Source organism: Anas platyrhynchos, chromosome 9 (assembly GCF_047663525.1).
Source record: "Anas platyrhynchos isolate ZD024472 breed Pekin duck chromosome 9, IASCAAS_PekinDuck_T2T, whole genome shotgun sequence".
In the NCBI taxonomy this organism is placed as follows: Eukaryota; Metazoa; Chordata; class Aves; order Anseriformes; family Anatidae; genus Anas; species Anas platyrhynchos.
This window is the reverse complement of record NC_092595.1, coordinates 20732204-20760105: the sequence shown is the minus strand read 5'-3', so window position 1 is coordinate 20760105 and position 27902 is coordinate 20732204. Positions and strand designations below refer to the sequence as shown.

At 38.6% G+C, this 27902-nt stretch overlaps 1 long non-coding RNA gene across 3 annotated transcripts; it reads right to left on the bottom strand.

Annotated features, from left to right (window-relative positions):
• Positions 1 to 688: 688 nt before the first annotated feature.
• LOC140003185 (uncharacterized) lies at positions 689 to 27902 on the bottom strand. Of its 3 annotated transcripts, none has more exons than XR_011811368.1 (5): positions 27768 to 27902; positions 19581 to 19740; positions 17448 to 17559; positions 15239 to 15346; positions 689 to 1999 (listed from the first exon to the last, which is right to left on the bottom strand). It is a non-coding gene; the product is annotated as an uncharacterized lncRNA (long non-coding RNA). The 3 variants fall into 3 exon arrangements; XR_011811370.1 differs by having other exon boundaries at positions 689 to 1996; XR_011811369.1 differs by having other exon boundaries at positions 17448 to 17550.

Genomic DNA, 27902 nt, shown 5'->3' with positions numbered 1-27902 from the left:
GTCTATTTGCTTGTTTTCATAACTGCCTTATTTTGGAGTGCGTTTTATAACAGCGTGTTTCCTATAAATTTACAGCATGTGATATTGCTTTGGGTGGGGCATAATGATATTTGCTTACCTTGGTGAGGTTCAGAGGGCTTCTTCAGCATAACTGTAACAGTTATTGTAATGGAAAAACAATTGACTGTTCTGAAACAGAATTGATATGAGGGCATATCAAAACAATCAGTAAGATCTTAAACTATGAAAAATAATTTAATGTTCTAATAAAACTTGTAATGCTGGCCAGACTTGGAACCATTAGGTTCTTTTTTTATTTTTCTTGGATACTAAAAGAGAATAGAAATACAGTATTATAAACTTCACAAATAATCAAGCCTCTTGAACTGTCAGATTTCTGTAATAAAATGTAACTCAGGAAGAAGATATTTTTCAGTACAACTGTCATTTTTAAATACCAATACATGCTCTGTGATTATGCTTCATATACCTGTATTTCATCTCTTATAAATACCAATCATTCCCCTCGACTTTATGAGACTAACAAAGGTGACTCCAGTGGAAACATTTTAAGTGTGATTTCACCTTCCACCCGCCTCTCAGTGATATGACTCAAACTGACAATAAAGAGGGCTTTCAAAGACTTATTTTTTAATAAATAGTCTCAAAGGAACAAAGAACCATGAACTTGCTTATAAGGTACAGTAGCTTCATGACTGAGAGCAGAAGAGCAGAAAGATTCGCATTCCCTTGTTGCTTCAGTAGCTCTTTTCAAGATGCTTCCCATTTGACCTTTGCCACAGAGAAGAGGTCTGTCCAGAATCTCAGAAAAAAAGAAAGGCAAGGTCATGCAGAGATGTCTTAATACTTCCTTTGCACAAAACTCTTTTCATATCTACCTAGAAGCAGTGGACCATAGCAAATAACTTGTAGACAGGACCACTCAAGGCCAAATGGCCTGGAGGGACACCATTTAGAATGACCTTTTAAAATCCTTTGTCAGTAATCTGCATAGGTGAAGTCAATTGTCTAAAAGGTCTGTCCTTGTCTAGCAAGTAAAGGATACTGACTGTTTCAGTAGTAACTTAATCTCATTCCTTTGTAGAAACAGTACAGAGTAACTGTTAGATTTTTAACTCATATTTTCTGAGATTCTAGAAGATCTTACACTGAGACACAAGAGTTGCTTTAACAATTTTTAAAAAAGGAAATTCATTGTAATCTATTTTATACTGACAATCAAGAGCAAAAACTAAAGCTGACTACAAAATTGTGCTCATCTTTTTAATTGTTCTTCCTCATATGTATGATTCTGGTAGAAACTGTCATTCTTTAAAAAATGGTAAAAGAAAATAAGAAGTTTCACTGAAGTCCAAATTGGGAGCTGTATTCCTTTTTAAGGCTGCATTGTTGAAAGCTTAGGATTAATGATTTAAAACTCACCAATGTGTTCTGAACTGAAAATGAGTTGAGAAAAATAACTTTCTTCTTTGTTTTTTTTAAATATTTCTGTGCCTTTCACTCTTTAATAATATGAAAATCTCACCTCTCCTAAAATGTTCTTGAGAGTGTATTGCAGAGTAGTTGTGTTTTGACTATGTGATCAAACTTTCAGGAACAGCTGAATGATCCAAGGAAGGCAAAGAAGATGACCATCCCAACAAAATGTCACTGTAGTTGGAATCATGGGGGAGAATTCATATGGGAAACCTGATTAGGGAGCAGCTTACTAAAAGGCATAGGAAGCTATGAAAATTAAGATCTCAATAGCTATTTGAGCCAGACCATCAGACTTTAGAGGTGGACACGTGAACTCTGTAAGAAAGGCTCTCTAAATAGATTGAGAAATAGGATTTTATTGTGGATTCCAGGACTGGTGAGAAAAGAAAGAAAGGGGAACAATGAATGGCAGTTCTGGGGTACTTCCATCTTTCTTCTGTCTTGCACCATGCAGTCAGATAGGAGCAAATACTAGATTGTTGTTTACTTTTTCAGTCTGCTAAAAACAAAACAAACAAATGAGCAAGCAAAAACCAAAACAATAACAACAAAAACAATTTAGAAAGGACTGGAACAGCAAATAGGAAAGTTGTAAAGGTTGATGCCAGACATAAAGAAAAAGTGAATTCGTTGTGATAATTGAGCTGAACTAATCATGTTAACATTGTTAGCCTGTGGAATATTTACAGGAAAGGCTTTCACATGTTTATCTAGTCAGGGAACCAAGTCAGAACCGTGCAGTTGATAGTTATACAGGAAAAGAGTACTGATTAAACACCAAAACCAAACACCTGCATTCTTTGCTTATATGTATGTTAAATGTATGCATATACCACCTATTTCTATATTGTACTGAATCAGCCAGGGACTGCGGCATCCCTATATTATGAGGAAGTCAGATCCCAATCTGATGTGTAGAGCTTGGACATCTCCCTAATTTGAAACAGAATTGCTACTACCCCACGAAGATTTTGAAAATAATTGAGGTCTGACCAAAAATATTTAGTGGTTTATATGAAATTCATTTATTTCCTCTTCCTTTTTTTTTTTTTTTTTTTTTTTTTGGAGATATCCCGACTCTCTGGTTTATGGACGGAAGGTATGTTGAGAACAAGTGGTTTTCTTGGTACTGTCTAATGATAACTGTGTAGTATCAAGCTTTCCGTTGAGACATAGCAAATTTCCAATTCTGAATTCTTGCCATAGAAAAGTGGAACATCACAGAATTAATAGTAATATTTGCAGTCTTTCAAATCCACTTTATAAAATTCATTTTTATTTTTAAAATATTGAAGAGAATGTTAGTGAAAAAAATTGTAATTGTATGTTTCTTAAAGATGCTAGCTGGCTGAATTATTACTGGTTTTACAAGGAACAAAATATTATAAAATTATGGCACACAACTACTTTATTTTGCATATTTCTTGTCAAACATTTTGAAAGCTTTGACTGTAAGACATCCATGGGGTGGGATGCTAAACCTTGGTTGCAGTTATAGTCAATGCCAAACTGAATCTCCTATTAACATCATTTTTTTGTTTTGTTTTGATAACGTGTGCTCTATCTACATAAAAGGAGACCAGCATACACTAACAAAAGCTCAAACCTTTAGTAACCAATTAATTTTAAATCTTGAGGGAACAAAAAAGATGTACATGAACAAAATCATGAAAACCTCATGTATGAGTCTTTAAAGATCAGAGTTCCTGTCAGTAATTTCAGTTAACTGATCTGATTTTTTTTCTCTGTTCACATTTGCTTTAGGCAAAGTAGCTACTATTATGAACACACAATGGGACCAAAGATACTTCTTTAATTAGTCTAACTGAAGAAAAAAATCAATAATGGTTGAACTGGTGCTGGAAATTGTCAGAGAAAGATGAAAGGCAAGATTGAAAAGTGCTGCTGTTGAAATCACCTTGCAGTTTTAGTGAGAATAATAATCAAACCTTCCCCTGAAGTTGAAAATTTTGATAAGCCAAATGTGAACAGTTAGAAAAATTGGGAATTTAAAGTCTTGAAGACCCTTAAACACTTGAAACATTGAAGGCAACAAGCCAGTGTCCGACCAAAAGAAGTTTGTTATCCTGTACGTTACTGATGTCCATTCCTCAAAACAGAAAGCATTCCTGACTTCAGTGGGTCTGTTATTCTAGCAGGCAAAAAAATTATTTTTGGATGCTCTGTTGCTTTTACAAGTCAGCTCTGATTGAGCTCCAGCTGGGCTTTTGAGTCAGCAGACCGAGCATCTCATATTCAGAAGGGCTTGCTTCTATCTGGCCAATTCAAGGAAACTGAGCATTAGACTAGTCACTCAAAAGACTTCTTTGCCAGCTCATCCACATGAATGTATTTTCATGCTGATATGATAGGTGTTATGAGCAGAAAGTGACACAATTTTGTGTCTTCTAAATAAAAGCCTTCTGTAGATGAATCATTACTTAAATGACCTCTCTGTTTAATTAGGGATTGGGGGAACAGAGCTTGTATTTGGCAGGATCGGGATTATTTTTGTAGGTCACTGACTCTGTCGCTGTCTGCCCTTGCTCTCTGATTGCACCAGTCTCACTTCTTTAAAAATACAAAGGTGGTTCTGGTAGAGTTTTTCCTTGGTGTTTCAATGTGAACTTCATTTCAGGAAGATGTTTTTTGCTGGTGTATGTGTACAGCTGTAAAAAACAGTAAAGACATGAGCAGCCTTCCCATTACTGTTAAAGGCAAACTGTCAGTATAGTTCAGCCTTTCTTCTGAGGAAGGATCTGGACCATTACAAACCCTGAATATTGCAACAAAACACCCACTGAAAGAAGGGAGAAGAGAGAATTGCTGCCAAGTAGATATTTCTAAGTAACGGAGGCTCATTTTGTGAAGCCTAATGAGAGCTAAGAAACCATGCCTCTGGGATCCGTCCAGATTCCATGAATAAGCCAGAGAGGGACTGATGAAAACTAATAATGCTCTGTGGTTATAGTCTCAAATTCCTCACTCCCATTTGTGTTCATCCTAGGCTTGCAATCATTAGGAGAGAAGAGGTTTCTGCTCTTCAGCCGTGTGCCAGCCCCAGCCTCAGACACTGTTGCTGTTGGCCACTGTGTGCCATTAAAAATGGTTTGTTTTTACAAACATGGTCCTTTTCATTCAAATATTTTTTCTGGAACTCTGACATTTTTCATGAAGGCATGTTTGAAAAATCACTTTAAAGTTTCCCTTATTAAGAGTAAGAGAGGTCTTACTCACTTATTCTGGAAAGCCTTTCTGATGGACAGAATTTGCTAAATTAGCCCCACCCTGCTATATGAAAAGCAATTTGGCAGTATGGGAAATAACAAAATGTTGACATTGCATAGGAAAGCTTGAGGGAAGGTGCAAATGTGGCTGAGAGTTTGTTTCTTCGAACTAAAATTCACAGAGACTGTAGTTGATACACACCAGAAGGTTTCTAAGAAAGAATCTGCTCTCAGGGAATAACCCTCACTCATGTCAGGTAAACTCCCACATACGGCCAGGGAATTAAGTTTTGCTGTCAAATCTCTTGCCTATTAGTTTCTGACAGATTTTTGGCATATATTTTAGCCTAATAGGGTTGGTCCTGTACAACTTGAATCAATGCGGACCCTGTGACTTGAAAGGGATGGAGGGTCATTTCAAAGAGGCTGTAATATGAACTACTTGGGTGTTAAGTCCTTGACAACTAGTTGTGGTTAGCTTTGATTTTTCAGAGTTAAATGGATACCTTGAAGAGCCTTTAATATCCCTATCACTCATTTCATTCTACCTTAGAAATAGGCTGGACAAAGGAGAAAAAAAAATGAAAAGTAACTGTGAGGAAAAGCTGTAAATAAGTAACGTGTTTTATCCTGTACCCTGTAGGTTTAGGTAAAGCACATCATCTATGAATTTTCCTACAGAATAGCTTTGTGCTGACCTGATAATGACTCCGTTTGAGATGGAATCCATAGATGGTTCGTGGCAAGTTATTAAAAATTATTCTTTTTAACTGCAGATTGGTTTAGGCTGCTGTGTGAGAAAAAATGCCAGTGATGAGCGTTGTACGTGATTTTCATAAAATGGTTTGCTTTCAACAACCCAAAACAAGAGGTTTATTAACAAGAATATGATAGCAATTTTTGCAAAAATTTGGACTCTAAAGGGATCATCTATTTGCTGTGTTCATCTCTCTTTTATGATTATTTAGGATAACAGCTTTTGCAATATAGCATTATAAAGACAAATAAAAACAGAAAAGAAATCAGTGAGTGTTATCAAAGGGATAACAGCACACTTCTTGCTCCAGGAATTGCGATAGTACACTTCGAAGCTGGAATGTGTTGGGGAAAGGAGGACAGCTCTGGTTTCAGTTATTTGTAAATCCATGAGCACTGGCATGGCATCAACCTGGTAATCAACATTTCTCTCTCAGATTTTCACTTCCCTCTTGGAAAACTAACAACACTATAAGCATCATTTTGAATTCTGTATTCTTATTAAGCTCTTTCTTCCAAAACTAAGCTGCTGAAAGCCCTTTTTCTTTTTGATGGGTGCTAGTGGGAGGGTGGTTTTTTTTTTATTGTTTTTTCTTTTCCAAATGTCTATGTTATTCCCCTTTATCCCTTTCCTTCTGCATTCTCTTATTTCACTAGTACCTTTTTCTTTCCTCATTCTCAGAGAAAGAGAGAATATTTTTTCAGGTGTTTCATGGGCTGTTATTTTGGAGGTTGTTTTCTTTCTTTGGTCTTCTTTTCACTGCTTGCTTAGGTAGGGACATGACCCTTTCTTGCATCTGGAATGGTGTGCTCTCACAGGTCACCTGAGGTTCGCATGAGAGAGGTGCAGAGGGTTTGGCCAGCTATTTACTGAGCCTGTGTAGGAGCTGCAGCCATAGTTCACTGCTTTAGGGCATGGTAGAAGAGCAGAAAGAAGTTGGGATGAGCTAATACCTATTTCATCTGCAGCTGTTGGAGAATGAATGTGGGTGGCCTGTGGTTTGGGTGGAATTGAGGTCATGATGTTTCCTCACCTTTCTTGCTCCTCTTGTCTGTTGTGCACTTCTCAAACCTGACAATCTTCTTCCCCATCTGTTTCCTTAAATTGGGAAATAGTATTTGCCAACCAATGCAGCACTAAGTGTCTTCCTGCAACACACTTATCAGTGGAAGTGAACATTTTGTTTTGTTGGATGGCCATTAGTCACAAAGATGTAGTTTTATAAAAATTGGTTCCTGTACTTGGTATTGCATAGCTGAAATTACATAAATGGCACAATTAATTTTCATAATGAGATCTTGGGCAACACTGAGTGAAGAAATGGTTGATCCATTGAAATGCTTGGGCCTATCATTTTATAACATATTGTAGGGAGGCCTGGGTAGAACTACTTGTGTAAACCAGCACAATTTGCTCTTCAAAGCTTTTCACTAGGTAAAATTCCAAATCAAAATGCAGCTTTTTGCACTCTTTTTGCATAGATGTAAATAACTTTTGGAGAAGGGAATGGTGTTGGTCCCAGAAAGTACAACTCTCTTCAAAGGAGGGGGAAAAAAAAAAAAAAAGCCTGTGTAAATTGTGGCAAATAATGATGTAAAATATTCTGTTACTGTTTGTTGGTTCAGTGAAACTATTTTCCTTCCCTATTACTGCACTCAGTGTTATTTAACCAAGAGCCTGATCTCAGCTTTGCTTCCATCATGATACTCTAGAATCTGACACAGAACCATGTGACTTAATTATAAATTATACATACATTGGTCTTTCATAGCATGACCATTAGTAACAGTGCTTAAATATGAGCCAAGGGCAAAACAGTGGATTCATATTATTGGAGTAGTGGAAGTTTTCTTTGTTTCAAGGTACCATAGCGAAAGGTGGGAGATTGTGCTCAGAAGTCCATCTGTCTTATCTTGCAATTTCTTTCCATGGGCAACCATCAATTCTAATTCTAGAATGACCTATTGTCTCCTATTTCAGTTCTACAGGGCAGAGCTTTTCAGCAGTTTAACTGGCTTTAATTTTTAGCAACAGATTGCTGAATGTGGAGGGGAAGAGGAGGGAAATTCTCTTACTTTTTAAAAATTATTATTATTATTTATTTTTTAGTCCAGCTAATTTAGCATGGAGGTGTTTTCTGAGGAGAAAGACAGAAAGGAGCACAAGAAATTTGTTAGTGGCTCCATTATCCAAACTTTTCATAAGACCATGAGGTTTACAGCTGGCTTGAAGCTACAGAAATGGCTGTGGTTAAATGCTAGTACTACTTTACAGCAAAATGGGTGGGAAGGATTTTGTTTCCTCTTGACCTTTGATGACTTCCATTTGTGTACAGCTGGTAACTAAGACTTTGAATGCAGAACCACATTTGTTCTTAGTACAGTTACATATATTTTCTCATAAAAAAGATAAATGGCGCATTCCAGCCTAAGTCTTACATAGCAGTAGACTTTTAAATTGGGGTAGTGACTGTAGGAGTTGAATGTGTATGTATGAACCGCAGGAAACTTTCAAGTCCTCTCAAGATGAGTGGGTGGCCTGCTGACTGAACAGTACCGTCACGGGCTGTTCTTTGCCCTGCTCTCTTCTCTTTGTGGAAGAAGTATTTCTAAGGACCTTCAGTCCTCTGTAACCCCCTCAGTTTGGACCATTTTCATTAATTATTTTAGAAACATTTCCATGCTGCAGAGAGAGTCGAGTCATACATTTGAAGGCTGTAGATATTTCTTCACTCTTTTCAAGGGAAACTTTTCTGTCTCTAACAGATTAAATTGAATTTAGTTCCTGCCCTTTAAAGATGGCCTATTCACTTCCTGGACTTACTATTTCAGAAGTTTTCATTTAAGAAAGTTCTTTCTGTAAATTAATGTACTACAGATTTATTCTTCAGCATGTCCACATTTGATATATACAGTATTTCAGTTTGTATTCACTTAGCAAAACATTTACTGCATTATCATGTAATCATTTCCAGTCTAAGTACAGAATCTAGAGATTAATGTACTATAAATTTCTTCTTACATCAGTTTTATTGCTATATTAGTTATTAAGTTGCATTTGCATTGAATTTCTAAAATAGGAAAGATAGATAAGGGATTTGTTTATGTTTTAAGTTAAAGTGAGACTTTTATAATGGCTAAGATTGAAAGGCTAAAGATGATGGCACGTGGTATCTTTACAGATGGTCAAATGTAATTCAAATTTGGAAAAAAATAGGAGTTTTGACATGGCTCTGTGATCTTCTGTTATCACAAATGCATTTCCTTTTATTTATTTATTTTTTTTTTTCTGGAATGGTGATAGAACATTTTTTTCTTTTTCCCCCAAAGGCCAATAAAGGCATGAATTGGAAGAAGTAAAACAATACTGTATTTATTCATTTATTTATTTTTTACTAGCTCGTGACAGGAAAATGTTAATATTTCACACTTGCAATTTTGTTCTCTGTTTAAAGAGTACTAAACTCCTTCATGTCAAGGAGACTAAGTGCAAAATAAATAGCTAATGTTACCCCTTAGCTACTAGAGAAGCTTGCTCACCTCCAAGTGGAGCTGGTTAGTTTCTCAACATGGAACATGTTTCTCAATATGGAACATACAGCACTTTAAGACAAGGCACAAAAATAAGAAACAGCTTCGCTGTAACTGAATCATCTATAGGGTCACTATTTTCCCTATGAGGCAGAATGCTCTTAATGAAGAGTCCCCACTGTTATCATAGAATGAATCATAAATTCGCAGATGGCACCAAGTTAGGTGCGTGTGTCGATCTGCTCGAGGGTAGGAAGGCTCTGCAGGAGGATCTGGATAGGCTGCACCGATGGGCTGAGGTCAACTGCATGAAGTTCAACAAGGCCAAGTGCCGGGTCCTGCACCTGGGGCGCAACAACCCCAAGCAGAGCTACAGGTTGGGAGATGAGTGGTTGGAGAGCTGCCAGGCAGAGAAGGACCTGGGAGTGATGGTTGATAGTTGGCTGAATATGAGCCAGCAGTGACGTAGGCAGGGATGCCACCCACTAGGTCAGGTTGCTCAGGGCCTCACCTAACATGGTCTTGAACACCTCCAAGGGTTGGGGCATCCACAACCTCTCTGGGCAGCCTCTTCCAGTGCCTCACCACCCTCTGAGTGAAGAATTTCCTCCTAATCTCTGATCTAAATCTCCTCTCTGTTAGTTTAAAACCATTCCCCCTTGTGCTGCTACTTTCTGATTGAGCAAAGGGTCTCTCTCTCTCTATCCTTTTTATAAGTCCCCTTTAAGTACTGAAAGATTGCCATGAGGTCACCTCAGAGCCTTTTCTTCTCCAGGCCAAACAGCCCCATCTCTCTCAGCTTTCCTTTGTAGGAGAGGTGCTCCAGCCCCTTGATCACCTTTGTGGTCCTCCTCTGGACCTGTTCTAACAGATCAACATTTTTTTCTGGGGGCTCCAGAACTGAATGTAATGGGGCCTCACAAGGGCAGAGCAGAGAGGGACAATCACCTCCTTTGACCTGCTGGCCACCCCTCTTTTGATGCAGCCCAGGATGCAGTTTGCCTTCTGGCCTGAAGTGCACACTGCTGGCTCATGTTGAACTTTTTGTCCAGCAGAACCCCAAGTCTATCGGTATCATGATGCATTTGTTATACTTGAGTAAGAAAAGTTGAAGTTTCAGTCCAATCGTTATAGAAAGTTCAGAAATCAAAAAGAATTAAAAAAAAATAGGTTATTTTTCAGTATTATCATCTCTTCTTGCTATCCAAAATGTCTTTCCAGCTTCAACAATATGCTGTGAGACTATTAGAAAAAACATGTCATACATTGATCTCTAATCTCTAGATTTCATATTTAGAATGGCAACGATTACGTGATAGATAACAGAGTACCTATTTCTATCCTGGATGAAAAACATGTTGTATATGTCAGATTTAAGAATAAATCTGCAGTACACAAGGTTAAAGAATGTATTTACATCTGTTTATCCATACAGATCTGGTGGCATAGCTTAAAATGATTTTCTTTGGTTGATTGTTTCTTCTTCTGCATTCTCTAGTCTTAGATAAGCTACTACTGTAGAGCAGTACTCCCTAATAAGAACTAAGCAAGCAAATCTTTCCAAGCACACCATGTGGTTTGATATAATAAACGGTATATAATATATAGTAAGATGTGTTCTACAAAATATTTGTATTGCTACACACATATTGAGGTATAATATTAACCTATTTTATTAGAGATGCATGTAATTTTCATTGTCTAAAATGAATTTCTGGCCACTTAAAATATGAATTAAGCACAAGCATGTTGGTTTGGTCAAGAAGAGAGAATTTGCATTCTCTGCTTCACTTCATGTCTGTCATTTCCATCCCTTTTTTCCTCAGTTATTAAAATGCACAAAGCCAATTCTGCCAGCCCACTTATCCCCTGCCACATTGAATCAGCATTTCCACACAGAGTGTTTCCTCTGAGCTTGGAGCTATCACAGGTGGACCGAAAGAGCTGCTTTCTGGTGATTCAGTGCAGCAGGGGACAGATGCTCAAATGGCAGCAGTGGTGCACAATTAACATAGGCTAAAAGAGCATAAAGGAAACTGTAGGGCAGAGTGAAAAGCTGCAGAACCTGTAGCTGTAACTCACTCAGGGCTTTCCAATTCTCTTTGCAATAAGGAAAAAGGCAGGTTAATAAAGCACTGAATATTTTTATAGTCAAACAATCACCCTATTTTTATATAGAAATATGAAATATCAGTGGACTAAAGCTGACTTCCATATGAAAAATGTTCTTAGGGAGAATTTGTAGAACCAAATGATGAATTGTCCTGGTTTTGCCATTCTTTAGTAAAGCTTTACAAAACACTCACAACCTCAGTTTCCTTGATCATTTTAATACTTTAAAAAAGAAAAATGTTCTCAAGTGATCTTTACGGAGAAGCAGGTTTTACTGTGAGTTCCCCTGTACTGCCAAGCTAATCAATAGTTGTGACTGATTGCTATAACTGCTCCATAAGGTCTGTGACTGAAGCATGTAGAGTATTTCAAAACATTGCTTAGCGTCTCCCAGGAGGGAAGCAGGCCTTCCACTTAGACTTGATGGGCTTGTTCCAAGGTTTGCTCACTGCTGTGCTTTCATAATGCTGTCTATCTGGGCACAAAAACAACACGCTATCTACTGTATCACGCTGCCTGTCCTCCTCCAGCCCTGCAAGCATCACTGTGACATCCACGTGCTTGCCTGTTACAGTAAATAGTGCTAATGATCTCTCCAGCAGACTCTGCAGACTCTTTGGAACTTCTCCATTTTCAAGGTCACAACGCTGCTTGAGGTTGATAAATTCATGAATTAATAATACTTAGCACTTTTCATCCATGAATGTCAAAGGTGAGAAATCATTGTTATTCCCATTTTTATCAAGGAGGAAATTGAGCTGTAGGAGCGACATAAAAAATTGCATTGCAAGCAAACAATAGATCCAGGAAAAGAACGTAATTCTGTGCACTCAGCCTGCATCTTAGCCATTGCATCACACTGCTTCATAGTACACTTTGTGCAGCAGTAGAATCTTATTAAAGTTGAGATTTAAGTCCCATAAGAGTCAGGAGATTAGACTTTGCCACACAGTGTCTTCATTGCACATTTTTATTGGACACGGCCTGTACATTACCAAGTGGTCATCCTTTTCTCAAAGGGTAACATTCAGAGGACCTCATACTAATAACTGATGCATAGTCTTGTTTATTCTACAACTGTAAACAAAGCAACATGAACTTTATTACTATATTATAAGTTTTGTGATTGCACTAATGAGAAACACTCTAGCTTTTTTTTTTTTTTTAAAAAAAAAAGATTACAGGAAAATGCCATGCAATAGAAATAAATGTTTTTCCACTTTACTGGGATAGTCTGAAGATGACACTTTCAAGTTTTTGAAACTTGAAACGTGAGATAAGTCATGGGGAAGCACCCAGGGTCAAGACCATTCCTTTTGGAAATGGTGTCTGGCCATACTTAATTTAGACAATCCTCACACAAATCTTTTATTCGGCATTGATGTTGTCTTTTCCTGTACCAGCCTGATTTTCCCAAAGGATCTCTTGAACATCTATTACAATTTGTGTTTCACCGCCAGAACAATTTCTTGAAATGAGTACTTCTAATAAGCTCCTCTATTCAGGTAAGCACTCCAGAAAATCCTCTAGATTTTTAAGAGGAGGTGCTGAAGAAACACTTGGAGCTGTCAGAGTAATACTTTTCTCTCCCAGAAAACTCTGTGAGAGTCCTTGAGAAATCCTGGATGCTCTGCCAGGCACTTCAGCTACTATTTAGCGATTTAACAAAAGAGATAGTTTCAGGTATAACCCTATGTAGAATATAGTCTGATTTAATACTCAGGGTCTGAGACAGGCTGGTTATGTGACAGAGCCTGGGCAGATCCTCCTTACCAGTTTTATTGTTAAAATCCTAAAACTGCATTTAAGAACCAAACTGTAAGGTTGTCCTGCTTTATATAAACTGTCTCAAGCTTAAAGTAAAGATTAATTCTTTACACAGTATTTTGGCAAAAGGCAACCATGATGTAATGCATCTTAAAATAGTAATGGTTCTACCTATACTGATTTTTTAGTATTATTTTTTTTTTAATCTCGAGCTGTAGCAACATTATCACTGAACTAATTCTGTGATTCTGTGTTATTCTCATGCTGCCTTGGACTGTATCAGTTGTGTATTTGTTTTGAAATGGAACTTTGCAGAGGAAGGAAAGAAATCTGAGAAAATACTATAATGGCAATATAGTGGCTGATGAAAAGTAGCAGATTTATGGCCTTCAGGAGTGAAAGACATTGTTTATCCATGTGGCTGGTACAGCACACTCATTGGCAACTTCTCTGCAGCAATCCACCACTATACTGAAATCCTGAGGTTTAGACACCGGCACTCTCGTGTAGGAGAACTGGGTCAGCTTTAATTTTGCAAAAGCTTTCTCAGTCCATACCAGTGATCGGTTCCTAGAGGAGTGATTTTGTTATTTGGTTAGGTGACACTTGCTGCCTTTTCTGTTTACGTGATTTCGTATTTAGAGTTTCTACTACCCTGTATGCTTGCCTCGCGTTTATTTCCATACTGAAAGACAGAACCTTTCTGCTAACAGTTTCTCTTTTTCCAGTCCCTCCTTCTAAGACAGATGCATCTAATTTCCTGTTAAAGATTCAAAATAAAGCAGTCTAGTAATGAGGTAATTTCCTATGTCAATAAATAGTATAACTGAAACTACCACTAGAGGGCTTTAAAAAGGTCCTAAATCTTGTCTGTTACACCCATTTCAATCTTGAGTAATTTAATGGAAAATCTAGTTGCCCATCTGTCTTTAAATTTGAAAGACTGACAGCTTTTTTATATATATTTTTTAACCAAAGTTCAGCTTAATAAATCACATAGATGATTTGTTTCTTTAAAGTTCAGTTAAAAAGGAGACAAGGAGTTTTCAGAGAGGGCTTCGAACATGAAAAGCTTTTCTTAATTGTGAAGAAAAAAAACTCTTTAAAGTCAGTTTGCACACTGGTCCTTTAAATGCTGTAGGGTGGCTTAGTTTTTGGACAGAAGCTCATAGTCTGGCACTTAGCAGTGCTGAGCAGAGGGAGACCAAAGGTCGGGGGTGCTCAAGTGGACCAGCAGCCACGGATTCACATGGCTCAAGCAGTAATGCAGAGCAACAGGATTTCTCTAGGGTCTAATGACTAACATTCATCTAATAATACTTAGCGCTTACCACTTTGGGTACATCTTCAAAGAGCTGAACTAATAGCAGCTAATTTAATCTTCAAACAAGCTGAGTGAGGAGCATTACCATAGCTGTTTAACTGAAGGCCGGAGCAAAGGAATGGCACTGCAGAGAAACAGAAACGTATGTCTCTACCCAGCTGCTTTGTGCCTGACTAATAGGGAATGTTTTTAGTGGATTTAATCATGATAGGCACTTCAGGGGGCTGCTGACTTTCCAAATCCCAGATAGCTGTTACTTTAAAATCTAAAGCTGGGGTCAAGCTTATAACTAGAAAAGAAAAAAAAAAAAGAAAAAAGAAGAAGGTGGGGGCAAACCAGAAAGAAGAGAGGTTTTAGATCCTTCTCCCCAGAACTGTGAATCTAAACAGCCTCATTCTCCTGATTCTCCTACATGATATTGTAATGGAAACTCAGCCAGGCTCCTGGCAGGGTCCCTGCTGCAGGTCCCTGCAGCATCGATGCTGCCCAGGGGGTGCTGCAGCTCCAGGGGGAAAAGGACACTGCAGCCACACTGCCCTCAGGGTCACATCACAGAGGGAGTTTTGGGGTCGGAAGAGCCACCAGAGCAAGTGCCTGTGCATGAGCGAGGCAGAGGAGTACATCCTGGTGGCAGCACAGCCTGCAGTGGCTCTCCCCATGACACCAAGAAGCAAAGCTGTGCCCAACTCTGCTGAAGCACCTCAGGCCTTGTGCCAGGCCCATCTCCCCTGTCCTGCTGGGCCACCACGAGCTCTGCCACCCTTTCTGGTGCCGCCCAGCCCAGCCTTGTCAACTCCCCAGGCCACGAGCACCCAAAGTGGGCGCAAAGTTAAATTTCCTCATAACTGACTCCATGTTGTGGGGGGCATCTTGAGGGGGCTTAGGGAAGCAATAGAGAGTATAGTAAAATGGCGAAGATGCTAGGAACTGAGAACAGCTATGTGTGAGAAGTAAGTGGGGACGCAGAAAGACATTGTCTGATCTATAAAGGAAAGAAGACAAGGCCTGACCAGAGGCTTACTTGATTTACTGAAGCCACTGATGCGTCTTTATGAAGAAACCTGTAGATCGATCTGTCAAGGGGTGTTTGATGAACTTTCTGAAGTCTGCATTCAGCCTCCTCTGAGGTCTGCAGGAGGTATGAATTTATAGTCAGATGCAAAATTAGCAAATTCACAGTTTTTGTGTAGGCTTAAAAAAAAAACCAACACAACATTTGTGAGGATTCATGCTGTCGCTCTCCCCTTGGCTACAGAGGAAGTAGAAACAGTGACATGCCCACATAACCACGTAAATCTGAAATTTAAATTCAGGATAGATGCTATGTAGGATGTTACGGGCCCGCACTCCTGACTTGTCCATTATCCTTTGGTCATTTCTGGAGCTGAACATGTCACATACATCTATTAATCCCTTCCACAGCCACTGACATTACCTTCGGGTAAAGACTTAGTAAGTAATTGAGGTTTGGGCTTCTGCCACTGCAAATCTGAAAACCAAGCACACATAACTTTATGTATAATTGTACATATGTATATACTTCTATGCATAAAATTAACACCTAGTTTTAAGAAAACAACCTACTTTTAAACAAATGTTTTAAACACCAATTTGTTAGTAAAACTGTAGGGCATTTGAAAGAAAAATATTTTTAATTAAAGAATTTAAAATCCTTGCTCTAAGAGAGATAAAAATGCTTTACTTTTTATTATATTTTATATTTGATGTAATACTCATATTCAAAGTGTTTTGGTGTTTTTTTTTTTTGTCGTTGTTGTTTTGTTTTGTTTTTTTAAACAAGAAAAGCTTGTTGCCTAGCTTTTAATACTGAAGGTAGCAGGTGTATTTCTTTCCCTTTCCAGGCAATTGATGGTGTTGTTTATACTCCAAAACCTTGGCTCCAATCCCCAGTTCTCACTGATGCTGACTGCTCTAACGGAGCGATGCCAGCCCTGTCAGCATAACTCTGATGTGTCTGTTGTGACCAGTGCTCCCCTCCTTCCACCATCTCCTTGCAACTGTACTCTGAAGTGCCAGGAGACTTAGAAACCAGGGTGTTTTTGAGACTTCACAGCTTAGGGGATGAGATAATAAAAATGTACATTCTCCATCTCTTCCTTATGCACCCTTTTAAAATCTATTTTGAGGAGATACCATTTTATGAACACCTCCTGCATTATACGAAATGGTGCCAACCAGGGAAACAATGACAGTTTTTTAAAGTTGGTTCATTTTCATGTCTTTGCTTTGTTATGGATCTAATTCAGACGAAAAAGAAAATAGGATATATCGCCCTACTGGCCGTTGCTTTGGAAAGTATGTGCAGGGCAGAAATTTGGGGTGCCTTAGGCAGGTAAGCAATGACAGGTTGCCTGCTTACAGCATTAACTCAAAGAGCAGTGATAGCCACGTCTCTGTCTACAAAATATCTTTGAAGAGGAAGAGGTGTAATGTGATCACAGAGCACTCAGAAATGAATTCATTGCTCTGCTTTTGTCTTTGTAAATCTTTCCAATGTTCAGCACAGCAGTCCTGCCATGGCTGCTAGCTATTAGGGCTGCACACTGCTTTTCAGATTTACAGCTGTGTGCTTGTCATTTCCAGATGCAGTTTTACTAAGACAGTCGCTCAGGAAACGTTGTGAGAAGCAGCAGGTTTCCAGTAAAACATGCCCATAAACACCATGGTTGCTGGCAAAATAAGGCTTACACCCAGATGCTTTAGAAAAAAAACACACAGTCTATTCTTTGTTCACTTTTACCCTGAGGGTTCAGCTCAGGTCCATAAATAAGTGCAATGCAGCAGTCTGTCCAGCCCAGCTGACGGGACGTGTAATTCCCCATCTCAGATACTTCTGCTGTTCCTATTGCACAGGTCTGTACAAGGATTCTAACTGATGAAAGCAGTTCAGAAAGATATTTCAATCAAAACTCAAATCTCGGGCTGTGTGGTTGTTCTTCTCCTTCAGTTCAGCCACGGCTGGTTGAGAATTGGATTTGAGCTGAGGGAGAATCCAGAGAGTGAAAAGCACATGTTGCCTGCGGTATCTGAACTGTCTCAACAACACCCATCCCCATCTTCTCCAGACTCTGGGAACAGTAGAGCACAGCTCAAAATTTGCAAAGATTTAACTGGCACCTGACAACACATAAGAGGGTGACGCTGATCTGTGAGCAGGTGGGGGACTACAGGCACTGCTGTGCTTCCTGCTGTCGGATGGAAGCACTAACCTGGATCAGGGTTTCTCCAGGAGCAACAGCAACTCCTAATGGCAATGGGCTCCGCATGTTTGCTGGTGTTTCCAGGGACAGGGTCAAACTTTGGTTCAGTACCCTGTGTGGGCTCAGAAATAAAAATGGTTAATGTGTACAGAGAAAACAGGAAGCATCATAGGTATCTTGACTTTCTCAGTACGTATGTTGACCGTATCAGCAAAATTCTAAATACCAGAACTAGGCACACCTTCAGAAATGTTTTTTTGTTTGTTTGTTTGTTTGTTTTGTTTTGTGTTTTTTTTTTTTTTTTCTTTTTCTTTTCTTTCTTTCTTATTTTGCTTACTGGATAACTGGATATCGTTTGTTTACTCCTTTACATATTAGGAAAAAAAAAAGAAGAACCAAAGAACCTTTCCCAGCTGAGATTTCCTATAATATTCTATTATTGTATGCTATATTTTATAAATTACGCATATAGCCGTTACTGTTTAGCATGACTGGTAACAACACATCACATGCCAGTTTTTTCCTTATTTGTTTCTCCTGGCTTTTCTTTTTAAGTGAAAGAACTTCCTGAATCAGTTTCTGCTTGAAGGATGAGCAGCATTGCATGGAAGACTACAAACTGTATGTACCTGTGTTGATGATGTTTGCCCCCCTGGTCGGAAGGGGAAGGGTTTACAATCTACTTAAATTCAGATGGCGTAACATAAACAGAGCACTTTATCTTTCTCCTTCATCTCTCTGATGGAGCAGGGCATTTATTTTTCTGGCAAGTGCTGTGTTTTCTTTTTAGTCTGTGTACCCCCTCTGTAGCACAGAAATCATTTCCTTATAGCTGTTTTTACAGAGCAGGGTAAAATTTGATGTATTCATTACCAAGGCTCCCCAGGCATTTTTTTGTGCAATGTATAGAGATGTACTGAATGAAAGATATCTACTGCCAGCTTGTCAGTCTGAGCATGGGACTGTGCAGTCCTTCTCAGCAAGTGCCTTGTCTTGTGACTCCTGTCTGCTCTCCAGTGGTTTTACAAAAAAGCAAAAGGGACTTGAAAGCCAAAACATAAGTGACAAATTGAAATGTAGAAGTGATACTTCAGGACATCTCCTGCCCCTGTACACATGGTGCAGAATGATCGATGCCCTTTGAGATCCTCGCTTGTTTTGTAAAATGTTTTATGTTTTATTAAAAAAAAAAAAAAAAAAAAAAAGAAGAGCAAAGAAAAAAACAACTTTTTATTTCCTGTAATGTTAATTAATATATAGGAGACTATACTAATAGTATATTAATAGTGCTGTAATGTAAAAATTTTATGCCTATTGCATGTTGACTAGAGCTGACATTTCTTGTAGGAGAAAAAATATGTTTCCCTGAGGATAAAAAGAAAAAGATAATGTTGACATAAACTGCTTAGAACTGTGAACTGAGAATGTTATTCCCAGCCAATGTCAGGTTTTCTTCCAAAAGGATGATGAGCTTCATTACAAGGGAAAATCTTCATTGTCTTAGTTTTTGCTCTTTCTGCATTGAAATGCTCCCCCTGTGGAATTTTTTCTTTCTTTCACACTTTATGTTTTCATGTGCTTCACAAGATTGGTTGGATAGTCTATTAAATAACAAACTCCAGGCATTCGGACATTTCAAAATAAGTTCTTTTTGCTGCCCATAATAGAAAAATATTTTTTCTTCCATTTAATAAAAACTTTGTTTGGTTTTAGATTTTCTTTCCTCATTTCTTTCTATCTCAGCCCCCTCCTTTCCCCCCGCCCCTCCACTGGACACAACACTGGCTTCACTGCATTTCCTTTTGCTCCATTTTAGATTTAATTTTTACTTTTGAATTATACTCTTTTCTTTTAATTTTCCTTCCTTTTGTCACTAAAGGTCAGTCTGAACATATGATTTTCTTAGAATATTTATTAAAAAAAAAGTTTTAAGAAGTTTTAATTCTTTTATTTTACTTTACCTAATGAAAGTGAAGAGATTTAGATCTTTTTTTTTTTTTTTTTTGACTCAGTTTTGTCATGCCTATTCTCCCCGTTACTGTTCAATGGGTACTATTGCAAACATCATTCCTTGACATGTTGACACTTCTTGCTTTTTGTGCCAACTTCTAAGTTTGTCAAAGGTGGCATGATGTAGCTCACCTTTTGAAATAAGGTCCTCCATGCTTGTCCAAAGAATCAGTAGTGAACTCTGCGTCATTTGTGTTCCTATGTGTTCATGCAGCTTCAGATTCCCTGATTTTGTCTTGCCTGGCATGTATGGCTTCAGCACGAGTAAACCACATTAATGAGGCACACGCAACTGAGAAAAAGATAAATGCAACAGAGAAAAAAGTAATTACTCTGAATGAGAGGAAGGATTGCCTCTTTGCATTGAAAAAGAGGTTTCTTTAGTATCTTATTCCATTAGCAGGGGGTGTGCCTTCAGGTTATAGCTGAAAAAAAATAACTAGATAAAAGTTTATTTTAAGACAGTGTGAATAAGAAACAAAAGCTATTAGTAAAGACTCTGGAAATACATTAATACCTAGGTCCAGTTCTGAAGCTCTGAATTCTTCCATTTACTCTAGAGTTATAGCTAAACTTTGACAGATGATACAGTCTCTACAGTATGTTTTCTGAATCATTAATTGAAGTATATGCTTGAAAGTGACTGTACAGCTAGAGGGGTAGTTACAACTAGGAGGAAGATGGCATGATTTTTCTATTTCACTTTCATGGGTTGTGTTGATTACATCATTCAGGCAGGGCAGGGTGAAACATGGTGGTTAGGTCACCTTAATGAGGGCGAATAAAATGTGTTTCTTCCAAAGAGGTGGAGAACCTTTTTAATTAGACAGTTGTGGAGCACTATTATTTTTTATGCATTTTTTTTATTGGGGTTGTTTTCCCAGGAATCTGCACTTAACAGAGAGATGTTTTATGTGGTGTGTTCTGGTTTTGTGCACGGAGGCAGAAGTTTTAATGTAATTTTTTTAGGAGCAAGTAATATATATAATGTATATGTACTATTTATACCTGCTGTTTAGATATGCTATTCTAGTTTTTATGACCTAAGAGTAATAGAAATAGTAAGCTTTTATATATACAATTACCCACACGGTGTATGTAACATGATGTCTGGGAGATCTGTTTGGTTGTGCTTTGTAGTTTCATACATCTAGCACTCAAGATTAAAGAGCTCTATTAAAGTTCTTTATAATTATTTTAATAGATGAATCTTATTCATTAAAAAAGTCTTACTGTCTAGAACAAAAAATCTCCAAGATATATAGTGACATCTTATTGGCTCCATGCTTCCAGTGTATTTTGCAATATGAACTAGAATATTTTGTAATGGCTTTAAAACTTTTCAGATTCTTGAGTTTCCTATCTGAAATAAATTGCCTTGGGGCTACTGCAGCAAAGGAACCTAAAGGGGCTTTTTGAGACCAAACGCTGGAACACTGAAGTTGCAGGAACCTAGCCACCTTCTGGAGGGAATAAATTCCAGAACAGGTACCCTGTAGGATGCCTGTGGATATTTGAAAGCAGAGGAATGAGAACCAAAAAAGGAAGCATGCAGCTGTATCTACTTTCAACATGACATACTAAGAACAAGGTTGTGTCTTAAATGTTGCCCCACACCAGGACTTTAGTGCTTGGATGCTGGAAGGACACCTTCTAACACTTGGGAGTTCCCATTCTTGTGACTTCTGGAGCTCAATTTCTAAATCTTTTCTTTCAAAGCAGAACTGCTGTGGAGGAGCTAATGCCCTTATTTAATGGAATAACTCAGTGATTAATATATCCTGTCAGAGTGTGGGAAACCTGAATTCAATTTCCTCTTCTGCCTCAGGGGTTTGAACTCCAGACCACACAAAGTGACCTGATCAGCAAGCTACGGTATTTTGTGGATGAATAAGATTTTCATTCATACTTTCTAAAATGTCCAAGCAACACGATAAAATGTGTTAAAGAAGGCAAATTTGTTCTGTTACTTGGTGGTCAGTGTTCAGAAAGCACAGGACACTGAACCAAGCTTTCCCTATTCTCAGTTGTAATTGTTAGCCCCCTTGATGCCCAGCACCCTAGCTCTAGCCATGTATGCATGGGCTAGGAGTCAGTTGGCATTTTCTGAGCTTGTGTCTAATGAGCCCTGTGGATCCAGGACATGAATGTGCACCAAGTCACTGAATCTCATAGGACCTTACAAGCAAGTGTAAATGTCAGGCTTCGCCATGCTGGCTGAAAATGTCCAGAAGTGAAGCTTTAGTGACCAAGACATCTTGAACACACGAACGGGAGGTACCGCCTTGGGTGGCTCTCAAACAGGTCTTTTGAGAGCTGCGTTTCTGGCGTGGGCACAGGAGTCTTTCTACAGCTTTTTGTAGATTCAAGGCAAAAGTCCCACTCCTTTCAAAAGCTGAAGGAAAGGATGAAATTTCTTAATCACTTAGTGTGTGCAGGGCAATACCATGCTTGGCTGATTGTATTGGGTATGGTTGCCTACCATTCCAACTTGCTGTTATACTGATACATTTTATTGGTCACTGAATTATTTTCATTCCCAGTGCCACTGCAGTCCTGAAACAGATTGTGGATGTGTGTAGGTCAAGGGGAAGGAAAATTAAGGGTCATTGTAAGTTTATACAGTGGTGCTTTTTCAATTTCTATAAAGCTAGCTACATTTAGGCTCCCTGTCGGGTAAGCTTTTTTTCCCTTGTCTGTTATTTTCAAAGAAGAGAGTGCATATGACAGTCTGAGAATAGCACCAGCCTGAACACAGATGGTAGGGATTACACCACACTGAGCCTTGACCTTCAAAAGCCTGCCGTTTCTTTTCAAGGTTTCTCTTCTTTGACAGGTGGACTGGCTTTTGTCAATTACTTTCATTAATGCATTTTTTTCATTATGATCAATTACCTGTGCTTTAGTCTATGTCTCAAAATTGCAGCAAAGCAGGTTCCAAATTGAAAAACTGAAACAGTTTCCCTTACTTTTCTCCTTTTTGTTGCCGCAAGGTACTCTGAGGCACTGAAACATTTAAATCACAGTGCAGAAATACCGTCCAGTTTCTACTCAAGATCTTCATTAGCCACTTGGTTTCAAAGATTCTGGTCACTGCATGAGGTAAGGGATACCCACAGATCAAGTTTTCAGAGGACTGTATTTAAAATATGTTATTTTCTGAGCTAGTTATAAATGACAAAAAAAAAAAAAAAAAAAAGGAAGCAAAAGTTAAACTTTGATTTTTATAACCTGGAAGGCAAGTTTGCAAAAGATCATATACAGCCATTCCTAAACTGTAATCTAAGTATCAAATGAAAATCAGATATTCTAGGGCAAGATCACTGGACTTGGTGGACTTGGTGGTACAAGTAGGATTTACCCTTTTCTTCACTAGAGATCACAGAATCACACACAGAACCATTCAGGTTGGAAGAGACCTTCAAGATCACCTAGTCCAACCTCTGACCTAACACTAACCAGGCCTCCACTGAACCATATCACTGAGCTCTACATCTAAACGTCTTTTAAAGACCTCCAGGGATGGTCACTCCACCACTTCCCTGGGCAGCCCATTCCAATGCCTCACAACCCTTTCGGTAAAGAAGTTCTTCCTAACATCCAACCTAAAACTCCCCTGGCACAACTTTAGCCCATTCCCCCTCGTCCTGTCAACAGGCACATGGGAGAACAGGCCAACCCCCACCTCGCTACAGCCTCCTTTAAGGTACCTGTAGAGAGCTATAAGGTCGCCCCTGAGCCTCCTTTTCTCCAGGCTGAACAAGCCCAGCTCCCTCAGCCGCTCCTCGCAGGAGTTGTTCTCCAGGCCCCTCACCAGCTTCGTTGCCATTCTCTGGACTCTCTCGAGCATCTCCATGTCCTTCTTGTAGCGAGGGGCCCAAAACTGAACACAGTACTCGAGGTGCAGCCTCGCCAGAGCTGAGTACAGGGGGACGATCACCTCCCTAGCCCTGCTGGCCACACTGCTTCTTATACAAGCCAGGAGGCTGTTGGCCTTCTTGGCCACCTGAGCACACTGCTGGCTCATATTCAGCCGACTGTCCACCATCACTCCCAGGTCCTTCTCTGCCTGGCAGCTTTCCAACCACTCATCTCCCAGCCTGTAGCTCTGCTTGGGGTTATTGCGCCCCAGGTGCAGGACCCGGCACTTGGCCTTGTTGAATTTCATGCAGTTGACCTCATCCCATCGGTGCAGCCTATCCAGATCCTCCTGCAGAGCCTTCCTACCCTTGAGCAGATCGACACACACACCTAACTTTTTGCCATCTGCGAACTTACTGAGGGTGTGCTCAATCTCCTCATCCAGATCATCAATAAAGATATTAAAGAGGACTGGCCCCAGTACTGAGCCCTGGGGGACGCCACTAGTGACCGGCCTCCAGCTGGATTTGACTCCATTCACCACGACTCTTTGGGCCCGGCTACCCAGCCAGTTTTTAACCCAACGAAGCGTACACCAGTCCAAGCCAAGAGCAGCCAGTTTCTTGAGGAGTATGCTGTGGGAAACAGTGTCAAAATCCTTACTGAAGTCAAGGTAGACCACATCCACAGCCTGACAGTCAGGCAGGTCAGAAATTCAAATGCTTGCTGGAAACCTCGTGTCTTGACCAGCCAGAGCCATACGAGTCTGCAGAACCGAGCTGCTGATGTAAGAATAGATTGTCTTGGAAGATCAGTTTTTCCTCTGCTGTTTTGGGGTTTGTTGAAAATACTGTAAAAGGTTTTCCTCAACATCATACAGTGGTTTCTGCAACTGTGAGAAATGTGGAAAGCAATGACCGACCAATAGGACACTAAATGTTGCTCCCATAGTTCAGCATCACCAAAAGAGTCCATTATGGATTTTATTTTATTTTTTTTCCAACAGGCATTCAGATTTCACAGGTTACAACTAATTAGTCCTAACCTGAGACTATCTTTGCAGAAAATATACTGAGGAGCCAGACCACAACCTGTGACTGTATGTCTCCGGCAAAATGAGTTTCTTCAGTTCCTCAAGGCCTTTATGCAGCCTCCTTGCTCTGTGTGTCTAGAACGGGGGACAGAGAGGCTGGGTGGCTGGTCTGACCTGCCTGTGCAGTGTTTACCCCAGTCATTCAGAAAAGCAGCGTCTGCAAAAGGACTGCACGAGGTTTGGCCCAGGTCCCCATTCCCAAATGACTGACAGCAGTCGATTGCTCAAGAGCAATAGCCATGAAGGGAAGAATTTGTAAAGTATTGAAATGCTTTCCTGCCTTGATGACTCCTTTTACAGTCCGCGGAATCTGGAGGAGCAATCTAGTCCCAAATCAAACCTTAAAAGGTGCTAACTTACAGGGCAGCTAGAAGCATAGAAACTCCTGGTGGTACACAAAGGAGATAAAAGCAATAAATGCTCATTAAGAGTTAATAAGAGTTATCACATAAATCCTCTGCTTCCTGGCCCAAACAGAACAAAGTCTACAAACGTAATAAATCTGTCTCAAATTTATTAACATTTATTCCAACTACAGTATAATCGTTAGAATAGCAATGCGGTGCTGTAAAACATTGAAATACAGTGTTACATCATCAGTGCTATTTGTTACCACAATTTTAGTAAAATACATTATGGTGCAACCCATGGTGTGGAATTAAAACTACAGTTTTAATATGGCATTTTTAATTTGCATAATACAGGTGGTCCAGGATAGTAAGGGTTTTGATATAAAGTAAATACATGATAAAAAGCTTCATGAGATTTGCTTTTATTTGAAAATTTCATTAAAAAGGGATTCATCATTAGCACCAAATATGTGGGGACAAAATCAAGACTTCAAACACCTGACTCCATTTTAATAGTGTGATTTATCATTTAAAAATAGCTTAAATAATAAAAGATACTAATTTCCACTAAAAATCTTGATTGCTTACAAAAATGAGCTATTCACTTTCAAAGCCACAAGCTACCTAAAAATTAAAAACAATTACAGAGTGCTGTTTTTTTATGTTTCAATATAAAAATGAAAATGATTTTCAAGACACTTTGGTTATACGAATGAAAATTTTTCCTCGGATTCTAGTAAAAGTAGGTTAGGTCTCTAATGAGTGCTGTTGCAATGAGTAACTTGAAAGAGGCAAACCAAATATGTTTATGTTTCTGATTTTATTTTTATTTTTTTTGGACAAACATAAGAGTAGGAAATATATCGTATATTTTAGAAATTCAGCTATTTAAATGAATTTGCTCAGGTGGAATCTTCCTAAAATTTAATTACCTGCCTTCCTTCTTGCTTACATGCCTACCAGCTGGTTTAGCAGTCACACTAAGTATATTTTTTAAACTTAAAGGTTTTAAAAAAGGGGATGTTATGTTAAGATCTTCTATACATACCAGCCGTTTGAAAATGTACTGAAACATGAATAATTTCTTCAGTAAAATGATGCATCTCACTCTGCACAAAAGCTAATTTGCATCCTTCCTTTGTAAGGCAATGACTACAGAAAGAATCAGCCATTATTTGTATGAGATGCTTACAAACGCACAGAAAATGTTGCTACTGGCTGGTAAGATTGAAGCATATAGCAAAATGCTCATGTCCATGGGGCTGCTGACAAATGGGTTTGGGAGTGACTGTAAATCCAAGCTCTGGTGATTATAGTTGTAGGGAGCCTACCCGTGTGCCTGGGGCAGGACCAAGACATCTCCAGGTACACCCCAGCCTCCCTGACTCTTCAGGAATGTGGCTTTTTTCCTGCTCTGTGAAGTACCCATCAGCCATACCTACATTTTTTTTTTCCCTCCTATCCAGCCTGCTTTGGGAATTGCTCTAAAAACTAGTGTCTAAATGACAAGTGAGTGCTACTGACATGGACTCTCAGTATTCATAGCTTATTCCTCAGCAGAAGAGCTTGAACATCTGTCAAAACACCCTGGCGAATAATTGCAGTAATCCAAGGATACAAATAAAAACTAGTTCAGTAGAAATATGTAAATATTCTATTACACAATTCTTGTCAATGACTTCTCATACAACCAGTGCTACTGCAGGTGGTAAAACATTATCTAACTAATCGCTCTATTGTGGTTTGCTATGTGCTTATTAAATTATCTGATTACTGATGATACTCCATAGAATAAAGACGCATAGTACATGCAAAAAAATGCAAAAAGGCTATAAAGAATATACACACATAGAAATATACATACATATACATGTATATGTATATATGTGTGTATATACATACATATATATATATATATATATATATAAAGCACTTGTCAGAAATATTATTGCTTGCTACTGGAAGAATACCTAATTAGAAAATGTGTTTTGTTCTGCTCTACCCCTTGCCCCTACCCCCCCCCCCCCAAAAAAAAATAAATTGTCAGTAATTTAATTTTATTAAAAAAAAATAAAAGAGAAGAAAAAAAATAACCAAACTCACTTCTTTGTTTGTTTAAAGGAGAAACATTCTGTGTAACTAGTTAATATTTTATTTTTATACTCTGAGATTACCTTTTTTTTGTGCTCACATTCAGAAAAGCACTTGGGCATAAATTTATTGTCAAGCATGTGTCTAGACCTTATTAAAAAATACAGGGAAAAAGGAGTAAACAAACAGACTTTAGTGGGCTAGCTTCAGTGGGATATCCAATGTTTATTGCTAAGTCTGTGCTTAGGTTATAGTGAAATGGGACTCACTGAGATTAATGCTAACAGAAAAACAACAAATTTGCAATTACAAATATGAAGCAGTAATTTTTTTTTCATTGTTTCATTCTTACTAGATTTAAGTGTGTATCTATGAAAGAGACATTCCCCAACACTTTGATTGAATAGAATTTGCACAATAATTTAGAACTGTTGAAGAGCTAAGGACTGAGCTCTGAAGCTGAATTTTACTGGAAGCTGAAGTTCAGTTCATATGTATAGGTACTTAACAAGAATCTACAGATTTTTATTTTTAAGCTCTGCCTTAATGTTGTGAGAAATTATCCCAAAACTTTGTGTGCTTTGTTCTTTAGTTGGCAAGCTCTTAAACATGTAATATGTCAAATTAAAATAAAATTATCTGTTATTTTTCTTATTAATGACATAATTATATTGCGCCACTATAAGATTGCTTTCAGTCTAATTAAGTCTAGGCAGAGATTACTGGTAATTAATATAACAAATAATTTTGACGACAACTAATAATAATTGCTTTCTTGAAGAATTTTCTGAAATCCTTAAGTAATTTTATTACTTCCACATACACTATTACAGTAATTCTTTAGGAGTTAGTAATTAATTACTTAAAGAACTAATTAATTGCTACGTTGAATTATGTTTAAAACAGAGCAAGAACAGAGTATACCTTTGCTTTCAGAACTGGCATTCGAGAATTGCTCCTTCTGGTTCCAGAGTCCCAGAGGCTCAGCCTGCCACAGAGCAAGGTTTAGATCTCTTGTTCAGCCACCAGGAACACACTGCCCAGACTGCTGCTCTGCAC